Source organism: Pteropus medius, unplaced genomic scaffold (assembly GCF_902729225.1).
Source record: "Pteropus medius unplaced genomic scaffold, Ma_sr-lr_union100, whole genome shotgun sequence".
NCBI classification, from domain to species: Eukaryota; Metazoa; Chordata; class Mammalia; order Chiroptera; family Pteropodidae; genus Pteropus; species Pteropus medius.
Genome location: NW_024348534.1, coordinates 518,336 through 533,871, shown reverse-complemented (window position 1 = coordinate 533,871; position 15,536 = coordinate 518,336). Strand labels below are relative to the sequence as shown.

At 35.9% G+C, this 15,536-nt stretch overlaps 1 protein-coding gene across 2 annotated transcripts in view; it reads left to right on the top strand.

Moving 5' to 3' along the window:
• The first annotated feature begins 1,548 nt into the window (after positions 1-1,548).
• Positions 1,549-15,536, top strand: part of ECM2 (extracellular matrix protein 2) — a 37,656-nt gene continuing 23,668 nt past the window's right edge. The window contains exon 1 of one of the 2 annotated variants that reach the window (XM_039880367.1): positions 1,549-1,870. The gene's annotated coding sequence lies outside the window, so the exon portion shown is untranslated. The remainder of the gene's footprint in view (positions 1,871-15,536) is intronic. The other variant, XM_039880366.1, reaches the window with a different exon arrangement.

Genomic DNA, 15,536 nt, shown 5'->3' with positions numbered 1-15,536 from the left:
CTAGTATGTTTTTAGATAGCTCGCTCTGTCCTTCATGGTATTTTCAATATTCACTAACCTTGCCTGGTAGAGTATGGGGGTTTAAATTAGCACAGAAATTTAAAGCAGGTTTTATTGGTACATAGAACAAATTATACATAGAAGTGGTATTTTTTCCATGTCCTATTGTCTTTGATTCAGCTTGTACAAAATAATTGTTTTCTGTTAATTGTATGCTACTCTGTGATTACAGATTAATAATAATAGTAATAAAAAAGATCGCTATAATAATAAAGGGGTAGAGAACTCTAATACCAGTATTTTCCATTCACTACTGTTGTTAAAATAGTTTGTGCAGAAGGATTCATATAACAGTACATTAAACCACAAAATTTTAGGGCAGAGACATCAGAAACTGTACAATCTAGTTCTCTGTCACTTTGTCAATCTTGGCATGGTAATTAATGCTACTCCTCTATACTGCTACTTGTTACTTCTTCTAATGATTGTTTAAATTCTCTTTAAAAAGTTATCAGTTTTCTGATGTGGGTATTAAAAACCTTTAAACATAAAAATGGAGAATTACACAGTAAATTTTCCTCATAATTCGATCAGCAAGATAATCACTATTAACAGTTTGTTGTTTATTCCTTCCAACGTTCTCTAGAAAGATGCTAAATTGTATATATTAAAAGAAGGTAATAGCACATGTACTGTTTTGAAATTTCTTATTTCTTCTTGGTATATTGTGGACAATTCTGTATGCCTGTATACTTCAATCTCTCTCCATAGTTTTTAATTATTTTTAGAAATTTGAGTGGCCCATGAACTTAGTCCATCATCTTGATTTGATCCCTCCAGGTCATTTTAAGATTTAGGGAAAAAATATCTAGCTCTTCTCTGTCAAATATTTTGGATCCCTGAGGTAGAAGAATAAGAATTTAATATATGTGCTACTGAAATGTGCACTAGAATAATATGAATTTAAAAAATAGGTATTATGTAATTACCTACTCTATAACTGGCACATTATATATGTTATTCATTTTATTTGCACGAAAATAAGGTAACTATTACCATCTCCATTGCACAAAAGAATAAACTTTAGTCAGAAACAGCAGTAACTCACTCAAGGTCACCTGCAAGCAGTGCTATGTGCCTGCAATCCTGACCTGTCTCTGACCTCCTCACTTGCAGATAAAAGACACTGAGGCTAAAGTACATAAACAGTTTAACAGAGTAACCATAATCAGAAACATCACAGCTCTCTTGAACACTTTCTTGTTATTGCTTCAAGTTTGGAAGTTACATAATTTCAATGACATTAATATGTAACAGCTTTTTGTTTTGTTAACAAAACTGCATGTGAGATGGGGGTGGGCAGACAGAGAGATGATGAGAGATGCATTATCCCAACTAAAGGCATCCCAGGAATGCAGTTCTAACTTGGCAACAATGGCATCTCTGTAATCTGATAAAACTCAAATGGTATCACACAGGCTAGTTTAAAGGTCGAGAATTTTTTATGCAAATAGTCTACGAAAACCACAGAATTCTTAATCAAGCTCCATTTTCATGCTTCTGCCTTCTCAGCCTACAGACTAATGTTTTTTTCCGCCTGCTGCTGCTTTCCATTTTTCTTGTGATTTAGAAAAAATATTTCCCTTGGTAACCATTTTCCCTGGTTACTCCCTTGGCTGATTTTCTGCACAAAGAACTGAAAGGCATTTATTCCCAAGAGAAGCAGTTATTTTAGATTTTACTAAGAAGTCAGTTATCATTTTTCACCATTCCCTTCTGTTCTTTGTTTTAAAGAAAGCTGATTTTTGTTTCATTTTCAGCTGGAGACTTAAATGACACCAAGCAAAGCCTACTTAGTTTAGATTTCCAGGTAAAAAAGTTTTAAATTTTAAGTTTCTACTATAGCATGTGGAATGGTTTTAATATTTGGGTGTGTTGTGTTGTAAATATGTTTAACACTTGAGGAAATTAGCTCTTACTAATAGATTTTTAAGGTTTTAAATGTGCATTATTTTGTTTACTTTTTTTTCAGGATGAATACTTCCCAAGTATTTCAAATTTTATGGAATTAGGATTAGATATATTTTTATATGGTTAAATAGAATTATACGCTCAATAGAAGTATAAGTTGGCTTGAAGTTTTCATTCTTTCTCTATTTTAAAGTCCTAAAAGAATATAAAGGATTAATTAAAACTTTTTCATTTTAAGCCTGTTGAGTGAAGTTAAAAGGGCTAACAGACATCTCGTGTCTTTGTGTAGAAGTTTAAAATTCGAAATTCACTATTTTAAAAGCTTACTTAAGACAACTGATGAAAAACTTTAGAGAAAAACAGTAAGTTAATCAAGGTTTATAGATGATATTTAATGTTGTGATAAACACAATAAGTGCTAGAAAGAATTTACTTGATTAAAATAATGCCTATTATAATTAGAGTGTCATAAAATCTTACTTCTAGAAGCATATTCACCCAATTGCAAAGTTGTTTATTAAATATTGAATGCAATAAGAAATTCTATAAATCACTGAAAATCACAAAGGCCTAGGCATCAATTATAAAATTGGCATTGAGAGGCCATTTCGTAAAATTTAAACATTTCAATGAAACTTCAGATTCTGATTTTGTTAAAATTAAGATAGCTCTGCAAATTTATTTCTGTACATATCTATTTAGATTTCTGGATAAGTACAAGTAAGCCAATTTGCGGGGGGGAGAGGGGGCGGTGGAGAGAAAGACTAAGGGAGACAGTTTCCAGGATGGGAAAACTGGGAGGGAGGTCAGCTCAGGTACTCTGTTAAGTGAGTACTCACAGGAGGCCTAGGGACAACAGGATATCTGAGACTCCAATGGGAGAGTTTATCTCTAGAGCCCTTATGTTCAGGGCCCTGCTCCTCATAACTCTTATCCACCACAAGATGGAGAGTCTTGTCAAAGCAAGAACATTTCTATGTATGTTTTTCTGCAAAACATAGCATTTATGCCCTCCATCAGATCCCACTCCCCTGCCACTCAGCAAATTCTACTCACAGTCCCAACTTTCATATTGCTTTCCCCTGTTGCTATTGCTATTTCTTTCCAACATTAGTTTGCTCTCTGAATTGACTTTTACAATTTTAGCTGCCCATCAGCTAAGGGGTATGCTCCTTCTTTATGTTTTGCATGTTTTTCCAAAAGTAGATTACAAAAAGTTATTCTAATATATGTTCATTTCAATGACCTATCGCAAAAGTTTTGAAATGACTGCAGTAATTAATGGACATATATATTAAGCAAAGTTTGCACGCTGAGGCTAGCTGACATAAAGATACCTTAGAGACTGTTGAGCTAAGGTAAAGTGGTGGCTAGTCAGAATATGATCCAAGTGCAACTTGACTAGAGGAGGACGGTTCTGGTAGATGAAGTTATAAAAAAAACTACTAAGATTCAGGAGGGTAAACTGAGCAGCTATCACATCCTTTCTCCTCTCACCAGATACCTAGAAATAATACAAGATATATTACAAACAAATACACACATGAATATATAGTTCACTAGAAAATAAGAAGGGGAACTCCTGGTGAGACAGAAATTGTGAGGAGTCCTTCAAAGATGGGAGAAGATGGGATGAATCAAAAGAGGAAAAACATAGCCTTAGTAAAAGAGAGCTTGTGTAGGGGGAAAAAAAGTCACTAGATTAAAAGATCTCAAGATAAATAAATTTTTTTAAAAACCTATATATGTAGTCAAACTTCTGAATAATAAAGATGAACTGAAAATATGATAAAAAAGCTTCTACAGAAAGAAAGAAAACATTTCTTAGGAAGAGATGAAAATCAGATTCAAATTAAACTTCTCATCGTAACACTAGATTTAAGAAACTAATGGAACAATATCTGTAAAGTACAAAGGAAAATAATTTTGAAATAATTCTATTTCCAACTAAACAGAATGAAATTTTCTGTCATAGAAGAATTCAAAATGCTTACAACTCATAACATTCTCTTTAAGAAAGAAGATATATTTCAGCAGGAAATAAAATGAATCTGAGAGAAATTCTGCTTCTAAAAACGGCAGTCTAAAACAGAGACTCATGGACATGGTCAATAGACTAGTGGTTACCAGAAGATAGAGGGGTAGCGAAGATGGAGGAGGTAGATGGAGTAAAAGGGGTAGTGAATACACAATGCAATATATATATATATATATATGTCTTACTGTTGACTTAACTGGATTTTTTTAACCAATGTCACCATAATGAAAATAAATTAATTAAAAATTAAATAAATAAACAAATAAACAAATAAATAATAAATAATTGTCAGTCTAGGGAATTCAGACCAATCAATCTGCTGACAATAACCAGACAAGGTGGGGGAAATAACAGGGGTAGCACTGAAACCCAAAGAGGAAGAGCTTTTCTTCTGGAGACATCTGCAGATCGGAAGAGGTGGCTGAGAAGGATGAAAAACATAAGAGAGGGAAAGAGACATTAAAGACATAAGAATGAATGAACAAACAAAACAGAAACAAATTCATAGATACAGAGAACAAACTGATGGTTGCCAGATGAGAGGGGAGTTGGGCGACTGGGTTAAAAAGATGAAGGGATTAAGAAGTACAAACTGACAGTTACAAAATAGTCACGAGAATGTAAAGTACACCATAGGGAATATAGTCAATAATAAGTAATAATTATGTACAATGTCAGGTGGGTACTAGATTTATCAGAGGGATCACTTCATAAGTTATATAAATGTGTAACCACTATGCTGTACACCTGAAACTAATATAATATTATCCAGTGTAACTGAAAAAAAAAAAAATTAAACAAAAAAAACAAGACAAAGTAAGGCTAGCATACATCTAATCATACTTCTAAAAAGAAAGAGGAGAGAGAAGCAAGAAAGTATTATTAGATGAGATAAGGGCTTAGAAGTTTCCAGATATGATGAATATCAGGCTATAGATTCAAGATGTACTATGAATTCCAAACAGGATAAAAACAAGAAAATCAAATGTTTAAGAGTAAAACAGCTGAAAACCAAAGTCAAAGAGAACATCTTAAAAGTAGCCAGAAAACAAAAGTTACTTTTACAGGGGAAATAATTAGATTGACAGATGACTACTTAGTAGAAACTATAAAAACAAGAAGACATTGTAATGAGATCATCAAAATGCTGAACAAAACCACTTGCCAACCTAGAATTCCGTATCTATGGAATACATCTTTTCTGAATGAATATAAAATATAAACATTTTCAGATACACAAAAAGAAAATTGGTCATCAGGAGTCCTGCACTAAAGGAATTACTAAAAGGTCTTCTTCAGTCAGAAGGAAAATAATCCTAAAAAAAGACTGGAGATGCAAGAAGAAATAAAAACAAAAAGGATAAATGTTTAGGTAAATCTAAATCAGTGATTCTCAACTTGGGGTAGGATGATTCCCTCCATCTCTTATAATACATTTGGTAATGTCTAGAGGCATTTTTGGTTGTCATAACTGAAGGGAGGGTGCTAGGGGTATCTACTGGCTTGAGGCCAAGGATGCTATTAAGTATTCAAAGTCCAGTTCCTCATCAAAAAAGAATTATCCAACCCAAATGTTAATAGTGCTAAGGCTGAGAGAGCTGATATAAATAAACTTTGAGTATAAAACAGTAATGACAATAACCTTTTGAGGGTTTAACATATATAAAGAATTAAAACATATGATAAAAGCAGCACATGTGCCAGGATGAAGTAACTGAAATTAAAGTTTTCCTGGTTCTTGTCCAAGAAGAGGTAAAGCTACTATTTGTATTAGACTAGAGAAGTCAAGGATGTGTGTGGTAATCTCTACAAAACACAGAACAGCAAAAAATGTATTATTACTAATGGAATAATAACTAAGCAATTAAAAATAAAGCAAGCAAGAAAAAAAACAGAATAAGCAAGAGAAATAAAAAGCAAATAGTCAGAAAACAGAATTAAACCCAAACATATCAACTGTTATATTAAATATAAATACACTTAATGTTCCAATTAAAAGACAAAGGTTCTCAGATTGCATTAAAAAACAATAATCTAATAGAAAGTATACTGCTAACCCCAAAGTCACCAAAAATTTTTCCCATTTTCTTCTACAAATTTTATACTTTTTGCTCTTACATTATCAATTTTTTATAGTGTATTTTTGTTTTATATGTGACTATGCAATTGTTCTAGTATAATTATATCTCAAAGATCACCTTTCCTCCATTAAAATTGTTTTGGCATCTCTGGTGAAACCCAATTAACTGTATGTTTTAGTCTATTTATATACTCTCTAGTCTGTTCCATTGATTCACTTGTTTACCTTAATACCAATGTCACACTATCTATATTTCTCTAGCTTTTAATAAGTATTGAAATCAGGTCGTGTTAGTCCTACAAATTTATTCTTCTTTTTTACAGAGTTGCCTTGGCTATTCTAGGCTTTTTACATTTCCATGTAAGTTTTAGAATCACTTTTTCCAGGAAGTGTTAGTCCTACAGATTTATTCTTCCTTTTCACAAAGTTGCTTTGGCTATTCTAGGCTTTTTACATTTCCATACACAAGTTTTAGAATCACTTTTGTAAATAAAAAAAAAAAAAAAAAAGCCTGCTAGAATTCTGATGGGCTTTGTGACAAATTTAAGGGAAAATTGAGAATTTAAAACTAAGTCATCTGATCCATAAACACAGTTAAGATCTTTATTCCTCTATCTCAGCAATGCATTATAGTTTTCAGGGCAGTGATCTTGTATATCTTTTGTCAAAATTATCTTTTCAGGATTTCACATTTTTATGCTATTAAAAATGGTGTTATATTTTGAACATAATTTTCTGATTGTTGTTAGCTTATAGAAATAACCTTTATTTTTCTATCCCTGATCTTTTTTTAATTTTTTCATTTAATTTTTTAATTTCCCCCCTCTCTTCTGGTAACCACTGTCCATTGTCCATGTCCATGAGTCTCTGTTTGCTTGTCCTGTTCATTTGTTGCTTTTAGGTTTATATCTCACATATAAGTGATATCATGGTGATTTTCAACATTTGTCTGGGTTATTTCGCTTAGCATGATTATCTCAAGGTCCATTCATGTTATCGCAAATGGCAGTATTTCATCTCTTCTTATGGCTGAGTAATATTGCATTGTATATATGTACCACAGCTTCCTTAGCCAATCATCTATCATAGGACACTTCGGTTGCTTCCATGTCCTGGCCACTGTGAATAATGCTGCTATGAATATCGGTGTGCAAATATCTTTTCGAATATGAGCTTTCAAGTATTTGGGGTAAATATCCAGTAGAGGGATTGCTGGATCATATGGTAGGTCAATTCTTAGTTTTTTGAAGAACCTCCCTACCACTTTCCATAGTGGCCATACCAATTTGCAGTCCTTCTATCCCTGATCTTGATCTTGAATCCTGAAACCTCACTAAGCTCTTATTAGTTGTAGAAGCTTTTTCATAGGCACTATAGGATTTTTTACATAGATGACCAAGACATTTGTGAATGAAGCCAGTTTTACTTCTTCCTCTCTAATCTGAATGCATTTTACTTCTTGGTCTTACATTACTATACTGGCTAGAACATTCAGTAAAATGTTGAGAAGAAGTGGTGAGACCAGACACCTTTTCATTGTTCCTGATTTTAAGGGGTAAACACTGATGTTAACAATGTTTTTTAAATATGACAATTATCATATTTAGGTTCATAGCAAGTTAAAACTGATGAACCTATATTGATACATCATTATAACCACATCCATAATTCACAATTCACAGTTGGTTATTATACACTGTATGGATTTGGATAAATGTTCAATGACATGTATACATCATGACAGTATTACAGAAAATTTTCACTGCCCTAAAAACTTCTGTGTTCTAATTATTCATCCCTCCCCCATAACACCAACCCCTGGCAACCAATGATTTTTTACTGTCTTTTCCAGAATGCCATATAGTTGTAATCATATAATACCAGCATTTTCAGATTGGCTTCTTTCACTTAGTAGTATGCATTTAAGGTTCTTCCATGTCTTTATGTGGATCGATAGCTTGTTTCTTTTTAGCACTGAATAATATTCCATTGTCTGGATAGACTGCAGTTTATCTAGTCACATACTGAAGAAAATATTAGTTGCTTCCAAGTTTTGGCAATTGTGAATTAAGGTGCTGTAAACATCCATGTGTAGGTTTTTGTGTGGACATAAGTTTTTAACTCATTTGGGTAAATACCAAGGAACATGACTGCTGGGTTATATGTTTAAGAACATATTTAGTTTTCTAAAACATTGCCCAACTATCTTCCGAAGAGGCTGTACCGTTTTGCATTCCCATCACCAATGGATGAGAATTCCTGTTGCTCTACATCCTTGCCAGCATTTGGTGCTGTCAGTGTTTTTTATTTTGTCCATTCTAATAACTGTATAGTGCTATCTTGTTGTTTTAACTTGCAATCTACTATTTTTAAAATCAATATTTGAGACAGAAAAGTAGAAAATTTGGATGGTAACTATAAATTTGTCTATTTCTTCTTAAAGTTTTATTAATTTTTTCTTCATGTATTTTGAAGCTGCATTGTTAAGTGTATAAAGGTTTAGGATTGTTGTATCTGCATGAAGAAAAAAATCTCTTTATCATTATGCAGTGGTTCTCTTTATGATTGCTAATATTCTTCATCTTATCCATTTCATCTTATATTAGTATAGCCATTCCACTATTCTTTATTTTTTATTTTTCAATTATAGTTGACATACAATATTATATTGGTTTCAGGTATATGCCATAGTGATTAGACATTTATATAACTGACAAAGTGATCACCTTGGTAAGTTAGTATCCAGCTGACTATATTCTGTATGCTGTACTTTACATCCCCATATTCTGCTCTTCTTTTGATTAGTGTTACCATGGTATATATTTTCCACCCTCTTAACTTTAACCCATTTGTATCTTTATGTAAGTTTCTTATAGGTAGCATCTACTGGGGTCCTACTTTCTAAAAACTCAATCTGATAGTCTCTGCCTTTTAAATGTGGGATTTAATCAATTTACATTTAATAATTTACATATGTTTTGGATTATTTCTCACTATTCGACTCTATTTCCTTTATTGGCTTATTACCGGTAACTCTTAGGGCTCATAATATGCATCTTTAACTTATTACAGTTTACCTTCAAGAGATATTTTTCCATTTCGCTTATAGTATAGGAACCTTACAACAGCACATTTACATGTCCTACTTCCTCCTCTTTGCTTCTGTTCTCATACATTTTACTTCTACCTGTCATAAACACACCAAAATACACTATTATTGTATTAATAAATGCAACTGTTGAACAGTTAAGAGTATTAAATATTCAATTATCTTTTCTTTCAGTACCTTAAAGATGTTGCTCTACTGTCACAAGCTTGTACTGTTTCTGATGAGAAGTCTGCCTTTATTCATAACTTTGTCTTTTTCTCTGTTAAGATTTTATCACTGGTTTTAAGGCAGTTTGAATATGATAAATATTTGGTATAATTTTCTTCATATTCCTAATGTTGGGGGTTCATTGAGCTTAGATATGTGGGTATATCATTTTCATCAAACTTGGAAAATGATCAGTCTTTATTTCTTTATATATAAATATTTTTGTGCCTCCCTAGCTCTTTGGGGACTGGAAATGGACATATAGTTATTCCATTGCTTTGTAGTTATCTTACAGCAAAGTGATGCTCTGTTCATGCTTTTTACTAATTTTGTGTCTGTTTGTGTATTTCATTTTGGATAATATCTATAACTGCTTTCAAGTTCACTAATTTCTTCTTTGATATCTAATGTGTTATTCATCCCTTGTAGTGTAGTTTTTCTCTCTCACATTCTAGTTTCCATTTTTTTAAAATTTTTGATTTGGATCTCTTTAAATATCTTTCTCTACCTCTTGAACATATAGAATATAGTTATAATAACTTAGTGACCTACTGAATAATTATGTCAGCTGTATCATTTTTGGATTGGTTTAAATAGATTGAGTTTTGTCATTATTATGGGTTAATTCTTCCTGCTTCTTGTGTGCCTGGTAAATTTTTGCTGGATTCTCAAGCACTGTTAGGCGCTCTGGGATATGGTTAAGTTATTGTACACAGTTTGATCCTCTCAGAAAGGCTTGTTGCTCAGTTTTGTTAAATAGGATCAGGGCAGCCATTAGTCTAAGGTGAACTGTTTCCTCTGCTGTGCCAGTGTCCTGAGTACTCCACCTGATGCCATGTGAAGTACAGGTTTTTCACTCTGACTAGTGGGCACACAAACTCTGCACAGCCTTTTTTAAGTCCCAGGGATTTTTCTTTTATGGTAGTTTTTCTCCAGCATCGAGTAGTTTACTCACACAAATGTGCTGATCAGTACTCAGCTGAAGACTTGAAGTCTCTAGAAGACTTTATCTGGGTAGCTCTCACCTCTCTGTACTCTGCTCTGCTAACTCTTGCCTCACTGGAATCACCAGACCCCCAGGTCTATCTTTACAACTGAGGGAGCCTGTAGGACTCTGCCTGGGTCCCTTCCCTGGGCTGCAGCCTGGGAAGGAACTCCCTTAAGGCAATAAGTGGGGGCTCACCTTGGATTTTGTTCCCTCTCTCAGGAATCTATCTTGGTCTATTCCGTGTCTAATGTTTGAAAATGTTATTTCATGCATTTTGTCTGAATTTTAAGTTGTTTTAGGTAGGAAAGTATATCTGGTATATTACTCCATCTTGGATGGAAACAGAAAGATTTGTTAAGTTTTGTCACAAAACTGGTACAATGGCTGGCAGGTTCTCTAGGAGGTGACCATGAACTAACTTCCAGCTTCTCCAAGAATCGCTACTTCATGAGGTCCCTCTAGCAAGAAGGTTGGCAATGCGGGGATGAAAACCACCAACAAAAGAGTGCTCTCATTTTTGAACTCCAGGTGAAGAGGTACCATATGGCAAAATGTCAAAAACAGGTCAGTGAGAGACATTTGTACCTACGCAAAGGACCCAAGTTGTCAACACTGTGTTTGCTACAATCATTGTAGGTATTTACTGAGAGCAAATCACAATATTTGGCTGGACTTGACACTGATCACCCCCATTTCCTACACATGCGGGTGGTAGGCACTGTGATGAGGAAGCCCTGCTTTACCCATAGTATATGGTCTTCCATTCAGATGCCCTTGAGATTCCCAGGGCTACGCACAGGTTTTGAAGCAGACCTAAAGATAACAGCATCTGGATGTCAACAGATCACTTTGTTTCATACAGAAAAATTGAATCAAATGCTTAGAGGGTCTCTTAGCTATTTCCTAAGATCCCAACAAGATTGCTGGTTGACAGAGTCTGTAGCTACTGTTGGCCCTTTGAGCCTTCAAAGTCTCTTCTTTGCAATTTGGAGTTTTTTTTCCCAAAGATTTTTTTCCTAATTACAGTTGACATACAATATTATATTAGTTTCAGGTGTATAACACAGTGATTAGAGACATTTATATAACTTATGAAGCGATCATCCTGATAAATTCATACATAATTGCTACAATACTACTGACTACATTCCCCATGCTATATTCTACATCTCCATAACTATTTTGTAACTTAAAATTTGTAACTCTTAATACCCTCCTCCCTTCATTTGTTCCCCTGACCCCCTCCCAATCCAGCACCATCAAAATGTTCTCTGTATGTATGAGCTTATTTGTTTTATTTGTTCATTTATACCATACTCTAGATTCCATATAAGTGAAATCACATGACATTTGTCTTTCTGTCTGACTTACTTCACTTAGCACAATATGCTCTAGTTCCACCCATGTTGTTGCAGACAGCAAGATTTAATTCTTTTTATGGCTGAGTAATAGTCCACTGTAAATATGTACCATCTCTTCTTTATCCGTTCATCAACCAACAAACACCCAGACTGACTCCATATCTTGACTACTGTAAATAATGCTGCAATGAACGTATGGATGCACATGTCCCTTCGAAGTCATGTTTTAGGTTTCTTTAGACAAATACCCAGAAATGGGTTTACTGGATCCTTCTTTGTCTCTAGTACTTATACTTATCTGGTATAAGTATTGCTGCCCCAGCTTTTTTTGTTTGTTTCCATTTTCATGAAATATCTTTTTCCACCTCTTTACTTTCAGTTCTGAAGTGAATCTCTTGTAGGCAGCATATGTTAAGGTCTTATTTTCTTATCCATTTAGCCACCCTATGCCTTTTGATTGAAGCAGTTAATCCATTTACATTAAAATAATTGTTGATAGATGTGTAGTTATTGCCATTTTATTATTTTTTTCTTCTTCTTAAAGAAGTTCCATTAATATTTCTTTGTAATACTAGTTTGGTAGAGATAAACTCCTTTAGCCTTTTCTTGTCTGAGAAGTTCTTTATCTGTCCTTCAATTCTAAATGATAGCTTTGCTGGGTAGAATAATCTTGGTTGTAGGTCCTTGCTTTTCATCACTTTGAATATTTCGTGCCAATCCCTTCAACAGTCTTATGGGAGCACCCTTGTCAGTAACTAACTGCTTTTCTTCTGCTGCTTTTAAGAGTCTCTTTGTTATTGACCTTTGGCATTTTAATTATGATGTGTCTTGGTGTGAGCCTCTGGGTTCATCTTGTTTGGGACTCTCTCCTTCTTGGGATTGTATGTCTATTTCCTTAGCCAGGTTAGGGAAGTTTTATATCATTAGTTCTTCAAATAGGTTTTCAATTCTCTGCTTTCTCTCTTCTCCTTCTGGTACCCCTATGATAAGAATGTTAGTACACTTGATGTTGTACCACAAGCCCCTAAAACTGTCCTCATTTGGGGGGATTTTTTTCCTTTTGTTGTTCTGATTGGGTGTTTTTACCTTATCTTCCAAATTGCTGATTTGATCCCCTGCTTCATCTAATCTACTCTTGGTCCCCTTTAATATATTCTTTATTTCAATTATTGCATTCTCTATTTTTGATTAGTTCTTTCATGTTTTCTATCTCCATTTTTATGTTTCCTATGGCAGTGTTGAAGTTCAATGAGATCATTGAACATCCTTATAACCAGTGTTTCAAACTCTGCATCTGATAAATTGCTTGTCTCCACTTTGTTTAGTTCTTTTTCTGGAGCTCTGTTCTGTTCTTTCATTTGGGACTTTTTTTTTTTTTCTGTCTCCCTGTGTTTGTTTCTATGTATTAGGTACATCTGCTATGTCTTCCAATCTTGATAGTGTGGTCTTATATACTAAGTGACCTGTAGGGCCCTGTCTCCTTGGTCAACTGAGCCAGATGCTCCAGCTGTGTCCCTCGTGTGGTTTGTATGTGCCCTCCTGTTGTAGATGAGCCTCTGTTGCTGTTTGCATGTCAGTGGGAGGGACTGACCTTCAGGCTGATTGGCTATAAGAACTGGCTGTGACTACAGTAGAGGAGCTGTTGTGCAGGAGCTGATCCTACAGAGCAGGGCTCTGATGCCTACCCAGTCTGCCTTTTGGGTCTTGGTGAAGGTGATGGGTAGTGCTCTGTTATGGTCTGAAGCCAGCCACCCAATGTGTTGATTCTGGGGCCTCTTGGGAGAAACTTTGTTGCAGGCCAAGGTCAGCTGCTGTCTATGCCCTGCCCAGCACTACCTGGTATGAGCTACAAAATGGTCTGCAGGTGGTTGCCACTTGTGTGTGCCTTGGGAGTGCCTGGGAGAGGCTAAGCTGAGAATCAGTGCTGGCTGCCACGAGTGCCAGGTTTGGGGCTGCTTCGCAAGAGGTACTGGGCATGCCAAGGCCAGATGTTGATTGTTCGAGGTTGTAAACTTTTGAAAGATTTTAGTAAAGTCCATAGCATGAGCCTAGATAGGCCATTTGTATGGAAAAGCCACTGGATATGGCTTGGGTGGACCCAAAATTTCGGTGGGGCGGAGTCTCAGGGTATCATCAGGGCAGGGTGAATGGTGTTAGCCAGGTTGATGGAGAATTAGACTTGGCAACTGCTTACATGTACACATTGGGTGAGGGGAGGACTCAACAAAGGAACAATGGCTTCTGCTGGCACTTCTGTCTGGGAGAAAGCTATACCTCCAGCCATTGCCCTGAAGTCAGACAATTCCATTCCTCCCTGTAGGTATGTCCCTAGTGCCTTTCGAGGTGCTGCCCCAGCACTGGAGGCGCAGAATGAGTGAGTCTGTGTGAGGGCTTTTTAAGAGGAACACCAGGGACTCCAGCAACCCTACTTTTCACTCAGTCACAATCTCTGCTGGTTTTCACTGCCAGAAGCTATGGGGACTTCTCTTCCTGTCACTGGGACCCTGGGCTGGGCAGCCCAGTGTGTGGCTGGGACCACTTGCTCCTCAGAGGGGACCTCCGCAGCGGAGGTATCCCTCCCCATTTTTAACCACCACATGTGGTGGTGGGACCAGCCTGATCCACATCTCCACCCTTCCTACCAGTCTCAATGTGGCTTCTTCTGTATGTCCTCAGTTATAAGACTTCCGTTCAGCTAGACTGCAGGTGATTCTCAATGATGGCTGTTCTATAGTTTAGTTGTAATTTTGATGTGGTTGTGAGAAGTGGCGAGCACAGCATTTACTTACTCAGACATCTTGACGAGAACTATGGAGTTTTAATCTCTGTATATAATATCACCTTAAAACTTTACCATTCTTGCCCATCACCAGCCAGAGGGATGTTTTCTGAAATATAACAGTTTTGTACTGGTTGACAGAAATGATCGAGACAGGCCTGTGAGGAGTGGAATAAATTTTATCACCGAGCAAGGCTGCCACTTTAACTAATGATCCTGGGTCTTTAGGGTCCCTAGGGTTTCAGATTCTGCTCCAAACATCCTGGCTGTGTGGAGAGGGCACTCCATCTCAGAGGGTAATGACAATGAGGGGACCTGAGGGAAGAACAGCAAAGGAAGAGCTGCCACGGAGGGGTAAGGGTGAAGACAATGGCTCTAAGCTCAGAGGGGCAATGGACACTGTACAAACCTTTCCTTGTAGGACTAACTGCAGGCCAGAGCATATGGCCTGGCGATCCTTCAACCAGCCTCTGACACACTTAGTCTTTCTCATCGAGAGTACTGAAGTATGCGTTTTTCAGCTTTACCATGTGCAGGGCCCTGTGCTGTTCCTGAGACTGGCTAAGAGATGCTTTGTCCCTCTTATCTCTTTGTAACTGATGCTAGTTTACTGTTATTTTTATATAGTGTAATTATGTCCCTGCACCCAATAAAGAAAATTATAAAGCTAGAGTATAAAAAACAAAATAGAAGAGCTGGGAAAATGAGTTTTCGATGATGTCAGTCACAAAATAACTTACTCAGAAATCTCTTGAGTAACCTCCAAAAACCTAAAACACAGCAGTCCAGAGAGACGGTGGCAAACAATGGCCCAGGTGCCAAGTATGACCAATTGAATAGTTTTATCAGCATACAGCCACACCCATCTGTGTACATATTTTTTGCTTTTATGCTATAAAGGCCTAGTGGAATAGTTATGAAAGAAAACATATGGCCTGTAAAGCCTAAAATATTTACTATCTGGTCCTTTATAGAAAAGTCTGCTCATGCCTGTTATAGATTA